The sequence below is a fragment of the Lepisosteus platostomus genome, chromosome 9, assembly GCF_059453375.1.
Source record: "Lepisosteus platostomus isolate fLepPlt1 chromosome 9, fLepPlt1.hap1, whole genome shotgun sequence".
Classification (NCBI taxonomy): domain Eukaryota; kingdom Metazoa; phylum Chordata; class Actinopteri; order Semionotiformes; family Lepisosteidae; genus Lepisosteus; species Lepisosteus platostomus.
The window spans coordinates 22,369,733-22,388,746 of NC_142619.1; positions in this window are offsets into that span (position 1 = coordinate 22,369,733).

Below are 19,014 nucleotides of genomic sequence, written 5' to 3' on the forward strand. Positions count from 1 at the left end.
GTGACATTTCCTTCATTATTTTACTGAACAAAATATATTAAATATTTAAGAGAGCCAACATAACAAATTGAATTGAATAATAACTTGCAACATGAAGAAAACAATTGGGACAACACAGTTTCCTGAATGACTTAAGACAAGTACCACCTCTGATCAAACCAAAGCATCAAAGTACCACCTACAAGTCATCTTCTCATAGGAACCCCAGAAAATCTCAATGACCAACATGAGCTTGCATGCGCGCACACATACACACATATTAAATATTATAATAAACTTTATTTGATATAGCGCCTTTAAAGGTGGCTTCTCAAAGCGCATTACAGAATGAGAAAAGGAATAACAACAATTAAAAATAAACAATAAAAAAGCACCATTTCAGTGAGAGGGGTGAGCCTGTTTAGTCGAGCAAAGCAGATATGAATTCATTGGTTGAGCCTTGATACAATTCACAACAGTCTAAAAGATTTTAAATCGTCACGGTCAGGCATTTTCTTGATGGCCAAGGCCTCACAGTGGATGCTGCAGTTCATATCTGGAGCAACCTCTCTAATTCGTGCAATTACACCGCTGTGTTGGCTTGTCATCGCTCTAGCACCGTCTGTACAAACTCTGACACATTTTATCCAGTTGATGCCATTCTCTCCTGAAATATGAAATATGTGCTCTCCTGTAGTTCCTGTTGGCTTACAGAACAGAAAGTCCTCATGAGACATGCCATGAAACTCATATCGAACAGAAATGTGCAAATTGGCCAAATCAAGGATATTTATAGACTCATCTAATTGCAGTGAAAAGCATCTGTTCATCTTAACGCGCTCTATCAGTGTACTTTTGACATCATCCGCCATATCAATAATTCTATGAGTGACTGTGTCTTTTGGAGGGCGCAGTAGGTCAAGCTGTTCAGCAGCTTTTTCTCCACACATAATAAGTGTCAGCTCTTTGGCAACGGTAAACAAAGTTCTTCACACCTAGAACAGTTCTTATTTTTCTGTTATCTATCATGCTTTACTGTGCTCACAAGATTGCCAGCGTTCATAGTAGATATTTCTATGATTTCCTGTGCTTACAACATTGGCATTGTTCCAAAATCATGCATATTCTCATACCTCCCTATTTGCTGGAGATAACTTTTTTTATATACAATTGGTCACCTGCATTTTTAGCACGCATTCCTATAGAATGGTATAGAATTACATTGTAGCTCTTGTGTCCACTCAAGTATTAGTGCACGCTGTATCGTAGTACGTATAGTAGGCTGCGTATTCAACACAAACTAATTCTATTAAAATAGAAAACATGAAAACCCGTCCAATCATATGGTGTACCGCCTGGTGGCGCTCCACGTACCACAACTGGTACGTGTATCACAGTTTGAGAACCACTGACTTAAGAGTTAGAATTAGAGATAATGTTGAAACTTTTGACTTGTATCTTCATACTTCATGAGAAGAAAAATGGTTTTAATTGCAATACATTATAAACAAGTGACCCTTAATCACTCTTCTGCATAATTAAATTAACATTTTTAAACTTAAAACATAAAGATTTAAGGTCCAGAATAATAACTGTTACAATCTCGCTGCTGAAACTTCTCTCAGCATCTCTTGGGTTTCCACAAGCTTCTGAAGGTTTTGTTTGTAAAATCTTTGCATTATTTTTTCACACCCTTGCCAGCTTCCTTTTTCCCACCATTAATTAGTTTAAGCAACTTTTAGCACAGCTCATACAGACATGTCTCATGCCTCCATTCTCATGTACTGTTTGAAATTATATCAGTTTTTATACATATGAAATTTTGGTTTCATATGAAATACTGAAAGTATATATTACTGCATTCAGTCATATTTACTGATAAAACCAATCAATTTATCTGCTATTTGCTGTGGCACAGTTTAATATGGTAAAACTTACAGTTTTGTGAATAATAAGTGTTATTACATCTTTTGGAGTGTATTGTCTTTTTCCAGATCAAAGTATATAACACAATGACACATAATTTCCAAGGATTCATCAAAATGACAATTGTTTGAGGTGTTGGATGCAAAGTTCAGTATGAATTTTATAATTAGTATTTTTGAAGAAACAATTACTCTATCGGGTAAAAAAACTGAACTTTGGTCCCACTAACACTATGTAGTCAGAGCACTTTTTTATGCACATACTGTATATCACACAATTAGGGAAAGAAAACAGCTTTTTTCAAAATAATAGATTCTGTGTCCTTTTTACCTTCAGCAAGACTGTCAGAACCTGAACACAGGTGAAGAGAATAACACGTTTCTGCCAACTGATGGCACTACAACATCACAGATCTCCAAGAATTACATTAATTACATTAATTAATTTACTATTCTACAGTACTGTTTTACTCAGCAAACAGTACTGTAGAATAGTACAGTTTGTTTTTGAAAAAGAATAACATAAGAAACATTGAATAAACTTCATGTTTGCTGGTTGCTATGCACACCAGCATTTAAATGCACCTGAAAACACCTGATAATTCCAAAGCATTATCGATGTGATTCTGGTAAACATAGTGGAGTAAATAGCACAAACATACTTGAGTAAAAGTATCCCTAAAATAAAATACTTATAGTGCAGATCTCAGAAAAAAAAGTTTTTATGTAGTGTAACAAAGTATTTCTAATTCTAATTACTCCTCTGGATTCCATTTTATCAGTACCTTGTAAAAAATGTAAAGGATATTATAAAAAAATGTAAATGTGAACCACTCTATACTGTATACTGTTTACTATGAGAATTGGGAAAGCTTAATTTGCACACTACATGATATTTATATCTATTAAACTGTATCGGTAACATTTGAGAAGAAATAATACAATTATAAATATACAACTCTACGATATTCAGACATCTGAGGATTACAATGCAATTTTACATCATAATACATAACATTACAAACATTTCTGTATTAAAAATTATATAATTGTGTGATGTTAAACATCAAAAACATCATCAGGTTGAATGGAGTGAAAAACTACTTTAGTTTACAAATGGAAGGGAGGAAGTGAGTTATCAACAGCAGGTAGGAAAATGCTAATGATTATTCCCTTTGTTTCAGAAACAGTATTAATTAGTGCACATTTACATATCCATTTTTATGCTTTTATCCAGACATCTGAAATGCAAATGAAACACCCAGTCATTTTCGGATATCAACATGGAAACAAGGAGAAATCAAGGGAGTTTGACGAAAACAGATAATAGGAATACAAAACACCAAAATAATTAGAAGCAAGAAAATGCAGATGTAATTTATTATTTACAGAAGCTTCTGTTCCATGAATATATAGTCTTTAATGGAAACTGGATAGCAGTTGAAAGCACTATAATTATCAGATGTTGTTAAAAAATGGCAATAGTAGTGCCATGCATAAGTAAATTTTCAATTCTGACATAATTATTAAAATTGACAGATGGCAATACAATTCTGGAGTGTTAAAGATACTTATGTGGACTATTGTATAGCCACTGAGCATTGTGATCACCATGTGCTACTCCTTTAGAGGTCAGTTTTGTTAAAAACCTTATGGAGATTGTTTAGTTATAGAAAGTCACTGAGACCTGTCATCTGAGGCCAGCATCAAACCACTTCTTTAAAGGATTTAAAATTAAGAGGAGGGGTTGTGTGAAAAATTCTCTATTGTGGTGATGAAATTACCATTCAAGAGCTGAAGGGCTAGTCCCACTGTTCTACTCCAGATGAAGGTTTGTCCATCTCTCTCTTCTCCGGATGATGTGTGTGGGTCTAATCTTCTTACAGCTCACGTTCCTGTGCTTCAGACCTTTTTTAGAAACTACCTCTTTGGGATCTGAAGAGACCTTTTATTTAATTTCGGAAAGTGTGCTGTGTTCTTACAGCTGTAGAAATATTAATTTCCTTTTTATGATATCTCTCATCTCTTTAAGGTATTTTGGTGTATTTTAGTTGGTGTAGGGAGAGTGATTACCTGTGGTTTATCACTGTTTTTGCAGAGTACTTAAGTTCTAAGTGGAGTCTGTTATTTATAAGAAATATCTTTACATCTCCTTCTTTGAATCTGTAGCTCATTCAGATTCACGAGGAATGACAACACCCCAAAATTGAAGCGTAATGAACTATTGTGGAGTGAATATTTGGCTTAACCCACTTGGCTGAGGGCTGACCTCCTGCCCATAGGACGAGGAGGCCAGGACCTCCCCCGCAAGGTAACCAAGGGGTAGCTGCAGAGGTGGAGTTGGGGTGGAGGTGGGATGCAAAAAGTCACACGCGAGGTAGAGAGATATCACATTTGGTATTTTTAGTGTTCGGTGGAGGAAGGACGAAGGGAGTGATTGCTAATCACTGACGGCTGGGAATGATTGAGCATGGTTGTCAGCCCTCCTGAACTTTAGTTAAATAAACTCTATTAGTTTTGGGGTCTGTCACTGAGAGACCTCTGTATCTAAGCCTTTGTTTTGTAGAAGAATGGACCCAGATATTCTCATTCTATGCAAGTACCACATAAGCAAATGTTTGTATGTTTTAATGACAGTCTGTGTGTCTTGTTTATTTAATTTAATGCCTGTTCATTTATTCACCATAAATGTATTCATGGAAGATTAAAGTTAAACATGTTCTAAAAAGTAGCTTCATATCATTTAAAACATATGTGACTGTGGTCAAAGTAAAAAAAAAATGTATGCAACAATTGTGTTGCCTTTTGAAAATGTATGCAACAAAGCTGTAAATTGGTTACCTGCGATGGATTGGTATCCTGTCCAGGACATATTCTGCCTAGTGTCCATTGCTTACTGGGATAGGCTCCAGCTGAATTGAATAACACTGTTAGAAAGGATGGATGGATGAAATTGTTACTAAGTTTTATGAGAGATAAAAGAACCAAAGACTAACCATGACCTGAAATGGTTGAAGCTGTGCCATTATTTCCTCTCATATCTCTGTCATTTTAAGAACATTCATCCTTTTTTCATATTTTCTGGGTACAATATTATTTTTACCATTCTCACAGCACACATTAACAACTGTGGACCTTATAGTTAATGGTGTTATTTTGAGGTGGTGGTCAAATTTGAATCTCACACTTTAGCTTTCTGACTTTAAAACTCTCTGGCTGTCCAAATCTTTGCACCCTTGCAGCAATGGTTCGTGACATTGATAGTTTTGACCTTCTGCCAGGGCTTACAGGTCCTCAGCCAGGTGATATTTGTTGTCTCATTTCATTGTAATTTGCCCAAACTAATGAACTAATGGGTGGCATACTTTAGTGGGCTCTGGCCTTAATATTGATTGGCTGTGGCTTCAACAACCAAGCTAAGGTACTCCCTGTGAAGAACTGGAGCTCTCTTATGTGCTTAATGTCTTTGCAAGCAGGATAGTGTTTAAACTAATATTCTGCTTGATGAAAAAGTATTTTTGTAATGCAATGAAAAAAAATGTAATTAATAGTATTATGTATTCTGTTATACTACAGTAAATGCTGCTTTTTCCACTTTAAAAAGCACTTACATTCTGTGCTGTCTCTAACCCTCTCCAAATCTAAAAAAAATACTTTTGAGTGATCCAGCTTAACAGCCATATTAGTTACATCATAAAATGTAGTTCAGGTGGGTAGCTGCGTCAGCATGCATAGTCTGCAAAGGAACAAGTAATAGATTTATTCCATGCTGAAAAGAGAATAGAGGAAACATGTTTCAGCTATAGAGCCTTAGCTTCACAATAGCAAATATTATGGATACTATATTGACTTTTTCATATTTCTAAATATCACAACATGTTCGAAGCTACAGTAAGTCATTTATTAATAACAATTAATAATTTCTAACTGTTACTGATATTATTTCTGACAATAAATATTATCAATGCTATATTGAATTTGTTGGTCTTTCTAAATATCACAATACATTAAAAGTAAAGTGATTGCCATTTTCCAAGGAATACTTGCGCTCGTTATCACGGTAAAAGAAACTCATACTTTTCAGAATTTAATTATTTTGGAAATGTTTTTACGTGCTCCTTCTGACCATATTGGTTATATATTTTGTGAGAAAAGTGATATTTTAACCTTTTATACGAATATGCTCGCTATCGGAGTAAACAAAAGCATACTTTTAGAATTTGATTAATAGGGTATATAATATGGATTCGCATATCTAAATAACAATATAACTATATGCATGTACTGTTACACCCTAGAGGACTGCTGTGTACACACGTTCACAACGTGAGAAATACTGTTCAATACAGCTTCGTGTGAAAAACCTGTATATGACCATAGGAAGCAAAACAGCGCAGCCTGAAACAGCCAAAACGTTGTGTTGTCTTTCTTCTCTTTTCAGCATGGAATAAACCTATTACTTGTTCCTTTGCAGCTTACGCATGCTGTACGAGGCTACCCACTTGTATTAAACCTATTTCACTCAAAAAAGTCTCAGTGGGAGCACATCTGCAATAGAAGCAACCGGTTTGACATGTACAATAAAATGTGACATCCCTGGAGCGTCGAGTATACAGTATATCCAACAGTGTGAGCTCATTTGCAAGGCTATTAAGGTTGATTGAGTTACTGTAACAGTCCGGATATGGCGAGTTTCTACTGTCTCCTGTCTTGGGCAAAAGGAACCTGTCTTTCATTGAAAGACAATGAACCTATTCTACTCGTACATGAGAATATAATATAAATACAGCAAGGGAAAAATACTTTTTACGGGAAGAGACGTTGTGCTTCAGCTGCCTATGTGCGTTAAACAAGAGAGTGTGGCGTTACCTTTTGTCAATGAAAAAGTGTGTGTGTGTGTCTCTCTGTCTCACTGCTGGCATGCAGGGGGTTGATGTGCCAGCTGTACTGAAAAATAAAGCATCGTTTTTCATTCAACGAGTGCCTGAGTCACTGTGTCCATCCTTTATAATAATGCCACAATATTATAAACGCCCTTAGGCTGGGCAATCAAATTTTTTTAATTTTAAAAAAAGAAATAAAAAATGAGATGTAATGATGTGTTCCTGCTTAACTTAGAACTTGCATGACTTTAAAAGCGATAAAAACAGGTTTAGATAGTTAATAACCACTTTTGTGCATGAAAAACAGCTGAATTTTCTTCCTCGTCATCAGATCTTTCTTGTAAAAATGTATTTTATGTGTCGCAAAAAACTGACATGCTTTAACAAAATATATTTACTAATCCTTTTGCCTGGCAATCTACAGTACCTGAATGCCCAACTGTCTGAGAAGCCCTCCGTGAAACCAAAAGAACCACAACTGAATGAGTTTCACAACTGAGAGAGAGAAGAGAGAAAAAACCCTAAACAGACAATACACACTTGCCGAATATACAGAAGCTGTGTATGTCTTCTGTGTAAAAAAATCACGGACATCATGAGTTGGACATCATTGGGTGCTGTTTTTAAAAAGTTGTTGAGTAAACAATATGAATTTTCATATGTGTACGCTCTAAGTTTCACTTTGTTTCTTTCTCACCCCCTGCGATTCAGGCACAGAAGGGTTAAAAAGAAAGTCAGACTGGCAGAGGGAAGGGTGAGTTGTGAAACTGTTACCTGTCCTGGATAAAGTGGTTAGAAAATAGGTGGATTTACACCTGTGAAAAGCGTTCCGATTTTAATGCGATACGGAAGACATTATTCATAAAAATGACCTTGTACGGTCTATAAACTGAAAATATATGAAGGAGACACGTTCAGTATCGCCTCTTTTTACACTTGGAAGAACATTCCATTGTTAATGCGACAATGAAGATATTAATAACCTTTTAAATCTGAAGGGAGATCTAAAGGGATCCACACGGCACAGGTCCCTGCTAGCTATTCTGAGGGAAAGACGGTGACGTCACCGCGCAGGCGAGCAGACACACCCTCTAATGTCAGGCATATGTGTTAAATATATTTAGATCTTTGAATTATCGTTATTGATTTCTTTAGCCTCACAAGTTTACAGCTTGTCCAAGGTCATTCATTATTAATACTATTAGTAATATCTTCGGTAAAGACTTTGATACTTAAAATATTTCTGCATAATTAAAATATTTATGATAAAGGTTGTGTACTTTTATCCAACTGAGCAATCTTGCTTTCATAAAATATACCAACTTTTTAATGGATAATGATTAACATCCTCTAGTACACAGTTTAAATTTAAAAGTCTTAAGAATATACAACTTAAATTCTTAATTGAATAAAAATTGTCCCTCAATAGTGATCGGGATTTGAAACCAGGTGTTTTCTTGTGACAGCTCAAATGCTGAACATGAGAGGTTAAACTTGATTAGCTCCACCGAGCGGTTTTACAAGGTGATTCCAGATACTATTAACATAATCTAATTTGCATAATGTAGAGTGCGGTATGAGACTGAAACGACGCGTTATTACACGGTTAATTTGCTCACACCCACTGCGTTGTACCGCAGCGTACCCCACTCGTTTGGGATTGCTGCATCTGTATATAGGCGTGGAGAAGTGTGCGAGATTAGGATCTAACCTTCCCTCAAAATTCCTGTTATAAACCCAAATAATCCTTTAGCTACAAATCTGGAAAATATTTCTTCTTAAAAAAACACTAAATGTAAGACACTGACCTTTAGTAATAAAATGATCTAGAACCAATAACTCAGTCTTTGTTAGTTCTAATCTTAATGCAGACAGCATAGCATAAATGATGGAAAGAAGAGTTCCATAAAGTATACTAGAGGCCACATTTACTTTAAGTTCTGTTTTTTTTTTTCAGTTATGCAGTACATTCACTTTTAATTTGCAATAATAATAACCTCACAGAAAAAAGAGATCTGAATTCATTAGCTGAGAATATGGTCTGTAAGCGCTGTCAACATTCTGTGGGTAGTGAAACTACTGTTGGCTTCTGCAGCTGGCTGGCATTATGATGAATGTTTACAGCACTACATTAACAGCAAATTACCTTCTTTTGTAGGAGGCTAGATCATTCACTCACTCTGATAGAGTGCACAAAGTACCCCTGCCTTTGAATGGCTTTGAGGCAGCAGCAATTGAAAAGGGGAGAAATAAATCTTTAGCATTGACTGGTAAAATCATTGTTTAGCTTCCCTTTGGACACAGATTGTCCTAAATAATGACAAATCAGCCTGTGTCATTAAAACAATTTATAAGAATCTCTCTTAAAGACAAATTGCATGTTAATGTAATGAGTCTGCTGCATATGGAACACCAGAGGTTTGATGTGGCTGGTTTTCAATGAAAAAAAATGCTGTCTAAGGTGTACCTCACCTTATGCCAGTTGCTTGGTGGAATAGGCTCCCACTCCCCAGCGACCTGAAATTGGATAAAGTGGTTAGAAAAAAGGTGGATTAGTAAAACAAAGGGAAAACATGTATGGTTCCAAATTGACTTATTGGGTGTCTAGATTACTTAACCAAAGTAGAAGTATTCATTTTAAGGATTAGAACGTATATTTCTACTTGCTTAATTTATAGATTAAAAGGCAATTAGGATTTAAGGGACTTGATGCAGTGAAATGTATTTCATATTTAAATACAAAATCTCTGCTGTGCACTACAGCTCTAGCCTTTTGGGAGGTGTTCTGATTTATGAGGGAGCAACATTGATTTTTATAGCTGAAATGAAGAAACATTAACCACATACAGGGCTGGTATACATAGATGAAGGAGAGGGAGGTATTTTTCTAAGAATATGATTATATAATTTGAAAAAAGGTGTCTTAGTACACAAAAGGAAAAAGTTTTCAAAACTTTTGGTATTTAAAAGAAGCGAGAGGGGCAAATTTCCTTTTTTAAAAATGTTAAATGCAAGCCTTTATAGTTTAATACTGGAATATAAGGTGGCAAATCTAAATAAATTGCATGGATCATTATAAAATAAAATTGCCACATGCATTCATATTAAAAGGTTCTACTGTACTTTGTTTCAACTGACATAAAATAATTACTAACATTATAAAATTCTATACAATGATTTAAATGTGCTGTCTAGATATGATGTAGAGAATATTGACTTACATAAACCTTTTAATTAAATTAATGGTAAGACACAGCAAACCAGTTACGTTTTTGTAACAAACATTAAATGGAAAACGAAAAGTTTGACCAACACATCTCTACAAATTCCAAAACCATAGGCTTCTAACTTCTCATCAGTTGAAAACTGCAGTGCAGTTTTTACATTTTAATCTGAATTTGGCTTTAAAGAATTTTAGTGAGTTAGGTTAAGATAACTTTAAAGCAGGAGAAAGAACATCCTAGAAGATCCTAAAGGAACTCTAGAAGCAAATATATGTATATAAATCATAACTGATTCAATGGAGACTCATATTTTCTTTTAATTACTGTAAAGAGATTATTTAAACTTTTATTTACTTGAAAAAATATTAAATATTCTGTCCATATTTTTAAAAACTTTGTGAGGTAGACGAATATCAATATTTACTCCTTCTGATAAAAGTATAAGTTGAATTTCACATTAGTGTGTTGCTCATAGCTTGTGGTAAATGTGTGATAGTGTCATATTTAAATGATAACCATTTAATTAATATAAACCAGAAATAAATAATAGAAAAAACAGCTCAGTCAAAGTTCTGAGGAAAAAACAAAGTAATAGTGGAGATATAGGCAGTGAGGCCAGTGTGATTGCACATGGCCCACTTTAAACTACTGACTCCACAAAGGTCTGTGGATAATTTATTGATTGCAGTATTTTAATATCCTAATTGCAAAATAAAGTTTTACTGGAAAAGGATAGGAGGAACAATAACATACAGTAAGTCAGCAAAAGTGTTTAAAATTAGGTCATCAGGTCACTACATGAGTGGAGTGTCCAGGAAAGCACTATATAAGTGTAAGAAATTATTATTATTATTACATCATATACAGATGCAGCCATTCAAAATGGGTATTTCGCAGCATACCGCAACACGCCCACCGGGGTATCACGCGGTATCACGTGTGTCACGTGACTAACTATCCGGCGTCGCCTTGTAAAACCGCCAGGGGGAGCTTAACCTCTCATGTACAGCATTCGAGCCTTTAATTTTGAACTGTGTATTACAGCATGTTAATCATCAGTCATTCAAATGTTGGTATATTTTATGAAAGCAAGATTGCTCAGTTGGACAAAAGTACACAACCTACCTTTATCAGAAATATTTATGCATCAAAGCCTTTACTGAAGATATTACTAATAGTATTAATAATGGATAACTTTGGACAAGCTGTATACTCAAAGTATAATTTCTTTAGCACATTTGTACAAGCACTTGGAATCTGTCCAAGCCATACTTTGTCAGGCATTTTGTTTTACTTCAACGGGCATAAAAACTTCCTTGCTTTTAACAGGGCGTTTCATAATTTCTAACTACGAAAATGATTTAAAATGCGACACCTATCATGAAAAGAAAAAAATACACACCAGTATTCCATTTCTCCCTAAACATTGTAAGCTTCGAAGTCTTTAACTAACGTGATACCAGAGTCAACAAGCATACTTTTAGAATTTGATTAAAAGGGAATATAATATGGAATCGCGTATCTCAAGAATTTAATAACGATATGATTATATCCGTGTACTGCGGCAGGGCTGTGTAGGGCTGTTTCGCCTGCCTGCTTATGCGAGCTGTCTTGTAGCCTACTGGTCTAGGTGCGTGACTACCAACTGGCAGGTTGTGTGTTCGAATCCAGCTGGTGCTGGACCTTTCAGTTTTATTTATTTATTTTTGAATCGCGTAACATAAACATATTACCGTATGCAAACTGTACTGTATACAATATGTATATGTATAATTAATGTCTTAACTGTGCCCGTTTAAGTATTGAATATTCATATCTAATTTTACCACTGAAGGGAAATCTTAACATAAACATACAGTATATGGCTGGTCTCGGTACTTTAAAGAAAAAAATACACACCAGTATTCCATTTCTCCCTAAACATTGTAAGCTTCGAATGAAACCACTAAATAAAGACATAAATATAGAAATCTTAAGATTTGTTTTATTTAATGTTGGTAGCGGGATGAACTGTCAGAGTGTATATTTTGTCGCAAAGTTGCTACAAGATGTTAACAGTGAAAAAGGTATTTAGAAATGAGTTATTTCAAGATGAAAAAGAAAACATACACGAAACATGGTTTCATTACGACCAGAATCGGTCTTGAGATATTTTTAACTTGATTTACAGTATTTGAGAGGTATGTCTTAACACCAATACTACAGTGCTTAAGTACTGCTCACGTATATGTTTCTAGGTTTATATTATGCATTTCATACGGTCAAATTACTTTTGAGCAACTAATAAGAAGCGCGAAACGGTATGCGTTTTAGTTTCGTTTTGTGCTGGAACCCGTGGATTGATTAGAGATATCAAGTACATACAAGTCATTTTTTAAATGTTGTAGTTCGTCTTGAAAAAATGTTACGAGTACATCATCTATCAACAATTACACAGGTTCTGTTTCCATATTGCGGATTTTGGTTAGGTACAGTATTATCAAATCCAGTGGCGCTGTGTGTTACTTTACTGAGTCCCATGTCACATGGTCTGTGATTGAAACCTGTAAAACCGGTTTAATTCGTCACAGCCAGCACTCTTCAGGTGTGAGGGTCTTCTGCTCAGAATGAAACGCTAAAATGTTTGTGTATATTCTAATGGTAGTGGGGGCAGGGTGTGTGGGAACACCCTGCATTGGAGATCTATGTTCTTCACACCTGAAACATTTTCTTTGAAAGGATTTTCTTTGCAGTTTAACCGATCTTGTTACAGCATGTTATAGTTTACTATTATTAACCTTATTAATTTTAAGTGCTTAATGTAAAATATTGTAAAAATATATTTTCATTGTTCAAATATACATTAATATACATTAAGTCTGACTATCATATAATAAGTTAAATACAAAACTAAAGAAAAAATTGGGTTAAATATAATTCAAAATATTTTGCTAACAATGTTAACTGTTTATGAATTATAAAATGTATTAACTAAGGAGTAGGATGGCACAGTTGTTAGTATGTTTTTTGTTTTGTTTCTTTTTCATAAATACAACAGTAGTACCTGATGTCTCAGTGGCTTTCAAAATTAAATTATGCATGCAAACCTGTGAACTAGAAAGATAACTAAGATTTTAATACTAATTAAATGACCACGGGCACTTTCCACCCCCTCTACATTCTCAGAGTAGAACAGACTAACCTTCTAATGAAAGACGGTCCACCCCCCACGGACAGGAAAAGTGCCCACAGGCACTTAAACTTAATATGGTCAGTAACAGTAAACAGTAACATGGTAAGAAGGAGCACGTACAAACGTTTTCGAAATAACCACATGTAAGACTCTGATGCTTAAAATGTTTAGGGAGAAAGTGGAATACTGGTGTGTATTTTTTCTTTAAACTACCAATACCAGCCATATACAGTCTGTAACGTAGGGATTTCTATATGTCTTTATTTAGTGTTTACATTAGTGACAAAGGCTAAACTTTTAGCTTCAGTAACGTGTACATATCTCCCCTTTTTATAAAACGACTTGGTTGAAAACTGTTCCAGAGCCACTGTTGTTTCATCAGTGAAAAGTACATCATGAAATGCCTCTCCCTGTTCAATCCACTGGAAAAAAGAAAAGGAGCATAAAGCTTCTGATGGTCATAAACGATATTCATTTAGGAGCAGCATCAGAGGTATGTTTTCAACTGCACTGCATTGGAGAGAATACCATAGTGTGTTTTTTTTTTTACTCCCTGGCGGAAACTGGCTTCCAGAAGAATCAGTATGGCTCAGAGATTAAATAAAACTTCACAGACATTAACGAAGAGCATAACGCGTGTACTGTATACACTGCAAGTACAACCCAACTCTCTGCAGGAGTGCTGGCTGTGACTAATTGAACCGGTTTCACGGGTATTTTCAAAGTAGGAGGCGAGATTTCCAGCAAAAGACACCCCCCCCCCCCCTCAAAAACCCAGTAAATACAGTACTTACTAGTTAAAGGCTAGGCTCCCGACTACGGCGAAAGGAACCCTTCTTTCATTAGAAGACAATGAACATATTTTAGCCCTGAATGAATTAATAGCAAACATGGTTTACATAAAATACATTTTTCCAAGAAAGTTTAGCCTTTGTCACTAATGAAACCACTAAATAAAGACATAAATAGAAAAATCTTAAGATTTTTAAAATACATGACTTTGCTAAAATTTATTTGAAAATAAAAACAATTACAACCGCCATGGGAGAGAGAGAACAGGGGATGGATGTTGGTTTTGCATAAGGGGCGGGGCTATGGAAATTAGGTATGTTTGGGAATGTGTAGTTACATGTTCTGGCTGTTTGTGAATTATCGTTGTTGAGTATGGAGTGTTGAGGTATTGATTTTGTGTAATGCTTTATGTTGAAAATTGAGGTGGATTTTGTTTATGATAAACAGGATAAACTGGGATGGGAGGAAGGTTTGATTTTGCATAAGGGGCGGGATTATGATAATTGGAGGACTTTGCGAGAGTAAAATGGTTTGATTATTTGATTTTGTATTGTGGTTGTTATCTATGTTTTTGGTTGGTATTATGTTTATATGGTTGTTTTTGTTGGTTGGTTGTTATTATGGTTATTAATAATACGATCTATAGTTGAAATCTGAGCCTAAATAAAAAGAAAAAGCAAGTGATTAGGTTTATGAGCAATCTAATTACTTATTCGTTTAAAAAGCTATATAAAATAAAGTTTATTATTAATTTGCTGGACAGAGCGGTGAACATTATTATGCATAAGACAAAGATAACGATCCTGATCAGTTTAGAAATCTGTGTACGCTGTAAGGTTTTTACTTCTTAAACTTTTAAAATACACGTTTTGAATAGAAAGAAATCCTCTTCCTGGTACAGTACTGTATGTATAGCAAACCAGCACGTCTTTTTTCTCCAATCAGAGGGGTGTCAGATGGTGTCAGCCAATCACCATTCTGCGTTGGGTAGCAACGGGTGACTGTTCTCAGGCGGAAGATGTAAACAGCTTAATGTTCGTGTTAAATAATTTTTTTAAATTAAAATTCATTCTATACAGCAATCGCATATTTGGGTACCGTTTCATAAAACTTTCATGCTTAAAATGTTTAGGGAGAAATGGAAGACTGGTGTGTATTTTTTCTTTAAACTACCAAGACCAGCCATACACAGTACAGTTTACATACATACAGTAATGTTTATGTTCCTAAATTAATATCCTATATGACCTTCAGATGTGTTATGCTCCTCTTCTTTTTATGCTCAGCTACTAAAATTTCCCTTTAGTGGTGAAATCCATATAAATATTCAAAACTAAGCGGATTAAAATGTGCACAGTAAAGACATTAAATGATTAAATCTTTGCACTACCAACCAATGCACCACGAGTGCCCCTGTCGGTCATTTTGGCCAGCCAATCACTTGCCCTGCGGTACCCTCTGGTGCCCCGCGGTGGCTTGTGGATAGGTTACCGTACCGCGGGTTTTTACCGCGCATTTTGAATGGCTGCATCTGTATATATAAAAGTAAGCAAGCAAAAGTATAGCTCTCCAAAGAAAAAATAAAAATTCTCCCTTTTCTTTCTCAGTTAATTATACATCCAATATGGTTAACAGACGGAATCGGTGAGACTTTTATGCCTGCAATCATCACCTTTGCACATGAAAACTCACAACTCGTTTCCTTCCACACGTGTGTTGTCACTCTGTGATCCTATACGCTGCAGTTAACAAAAAAATTGTGTAGGTGTCAACTTTAACATTTTCTACATCCATATCAAAAACATATCATAAAAAATACTTGAACAAATTAATTAGCTACCATGACATATAGTTAAGGCAGTTGTAAAACAATATAAAGAACTTATACTGTAGTTTTTGTTTTTTTTAAACTTAAAAGAAATACATTATTTCAAGCAAGGACATCTAAAATGATCACATGCTATTAATGAGTGAGTGAATGTACTTGGATGTGAATATCAAGACACACACTTCTCAATCTTTTTACTCTTTAGTGCACTTCATAGTGTTACCAGCAGTGGTTTACTTCTGAGTACTTCTGAGTATCATTGGGTTACACGCATTACCTTGTTTCTTTTTCAGAATTCATAGAAGTACTAGGGAAAACACAGTACATCATGCCAGCACAAGTATTACATGAGATAATCTTTCTTATTTATAAAACAAATAATGGGCTTCTGGGGGATATTGAAATAAATTCTTGCCATGAAGTAGGACTGTTAATTCCCGATTATAATTTTGAAACAGAATTATTATCATATACAGTAGGCTACTATTTATTTTCTGTATTCTGCTTTTAGTCTCTGTCAGTGTTATAGGGTCTATTAAGAACCTCTTTTCAAATCTTGTGAATCGTTAACAATGCTTTTATTCATTATATAATACATACAGATTAATTAAATACTGGACTTTTGCATTCAGTATGCAATTCTCATTAGTGACTGTTTACAGAAACTTGAAGATTAGCATATTAAAAAAAAGAAAATAAAAGAGTGCCAAGTAACTAACCCTCAATAAACATTTTGTTTCTAAATCTGAGGCACAGCTATCTCTATCTTACTCCATCAACCAGTACTAATCCATTTAATCCTTAACTGATTACAGTTCCATTTTGGATGTTTTTCGATGTTATTCTGCAAGTGATAATTATGCATTGTGGAATCAACAGTAGCTTTACCTCACTATAATTAAGAAGACATACTTTTTTTAAAACACTGACAGAATGCAAAAAGGAGGTTTTAAACAAGAAAACAAAATGTACAGTAGCTCCTAAATACAAGATATCGCTTGTAAAGATTTAACTAATTAATAAGTTTCCATTCAGTGACACATTGGTCTCATTGTTTCCCCAAAAAATACGTTTTACCTTACCTCTCCAATGGATTTCTTAGATTTTTTTGCATTTGTAGAGCTTCTTGGTAATTTTAATAACCTGATTACCATCACTAGTGTATTTAAAATCTCAAGGTTAAGGGACGCAATAGTAAAGTTGTGCTGGAGGAAGGGGATCTAGAAAAGATGTGTGCAACGTCTCATCCTCCCAAAGAATCCCCAAAAACCTTTTGAACAATGACCTAAAGAGCAAGTTGGTTCAGCTGTGGTTTCAACAGAACTGGGCCTATTCCAGGTAGACAATGGGCACAAAGCAGGAATTATTCTGGACAGGATGCCAGTCCATCACAGATAACCACACAAGAGGGACAATTTAGAGATAATAAGTAAGCATATCTTTGGACAGCTGGTAATCTAGAGGTAATCAGAGTATCTAGCAAAAACCCAAACAGTCAAGGTGGAACATGCAACAAACAGAAGCTCGAGACAAGAATCAAACCTAACAACCAAGACTGCAACAATAACTGCCATGCTGTGATGCTGCCAATTTAGAAATCAATTGAGAATACCTTATAAATCAAAAGGGTCAGAATTCCCCTTATTAAATAAATTACTTGCTTAAATCATCAATAAATTACAAGTGTTTCCAATTGTTAAAATAAGTAAATTTAGGGCAACATCTAAAACAGGCCCAGAACTGTACACCCCAGAGAGTGAATGGTGGTGCCAGTAATAGACTTATAAAAATGCCCTGACACTTTCATTTTGCTCATTGTTGTCGTTTTGAAATCATGTTTTTATTTAAAGTGCTAGCTTGAGACCTTTGTGATCAGGTTAACCATCAGTTAACAGAATATAAAATATTAAATCTCAAAATGTTAAGACTACAGTTTTATGGCTTTAAGATGCTGGCACAGCTCAAAGAAAGCCATAATGGCGATACTTCTGGCATGATTCAGTGTGTTGCATAAAGATATCTTATATGGGAGACAGATGCATTTGTCAGGAGAGCATATAAATAAATGTATTTTTCTTGGACAAACATGAAACAGAATTAAACTGACCTGGGCATATATGAGCACAGTCCTTTGATCCAAATGTTGGCAGGACTATTTTATTTTTCACTCTCTTTTGGGTCGATTTGAAAGATATTTTACAGTATGTTATTATTTTCAAATACTGTGAAAACATTTTCTTTTTGAGATTAGATTGTGTTTTCATAGAAACTGTATTCTCTGCATCCTGTGCACTGACAGAATAGGAAATTTCTTGAAAGAATGGCAGAATGAAAGCATGAACAATACATCTTCCTCTGTTCACACTTATGTCATGGTTCCCACTTTGTTTTTATAAATATTACACATAACTCTATACATATTTCCACAATTCCCAACCAATTGAGCTTTTAGTTGTCCTTTATTGTTCTTTTCAATTGATTTTATATTCTAACTTAACTGAAAACAGCCAGACCCTAATACTAAGAAAAAATAAACCTAAGAGGAGACATTTGGCACATACATTTGGATGCCAGTTTTGTATGGCTTACATTCTGGGGAGATTTATCACATAGCCTACTAAACAAATATACAGGGTTATAATGCCAGAAACAAACTGTCAAATTCATGGATTTCTTCTGATGGCTCAATGGAGATTATATTGAAATTCCTAGGCTCTCCATGAGGAGCTTTGAGGTGTATTCAATCCACAATAATGTAGAACGGAAAATTATTATTTTTGATAATTTATATCTTAATTACGACAAAGAAAACAAATACTACATCTTTTCATTTTAATTCAAAGGGGTAGTTGTATCTACTTTTGCATTTTAAATCTTTTTTAATTTTTTGTATTCTAATAACCTGTGACAAAATGCGACCTTTAAGACCTGTTTACCCTGAGATAGACATTAATAATAGAAGAAGACAATCATTAATTAAACATTAGGATTGCAGGAAATCTTAAGATGCATAGTATGAAATATTCATCAGAAACAGTCTTTTCTGCCCATGGTTAAACCTTCTTGAACTGTACATTTGACATTTTTTTGCTATTGCACCACAGCAATAAAAAAACACAACCTTATAACATGATTGGTTAAGTGTAAAGTACCTGCATATACAGCAAACAAACCATATTTGCAGTTCCTAGGCAAGAACACTAGATATATC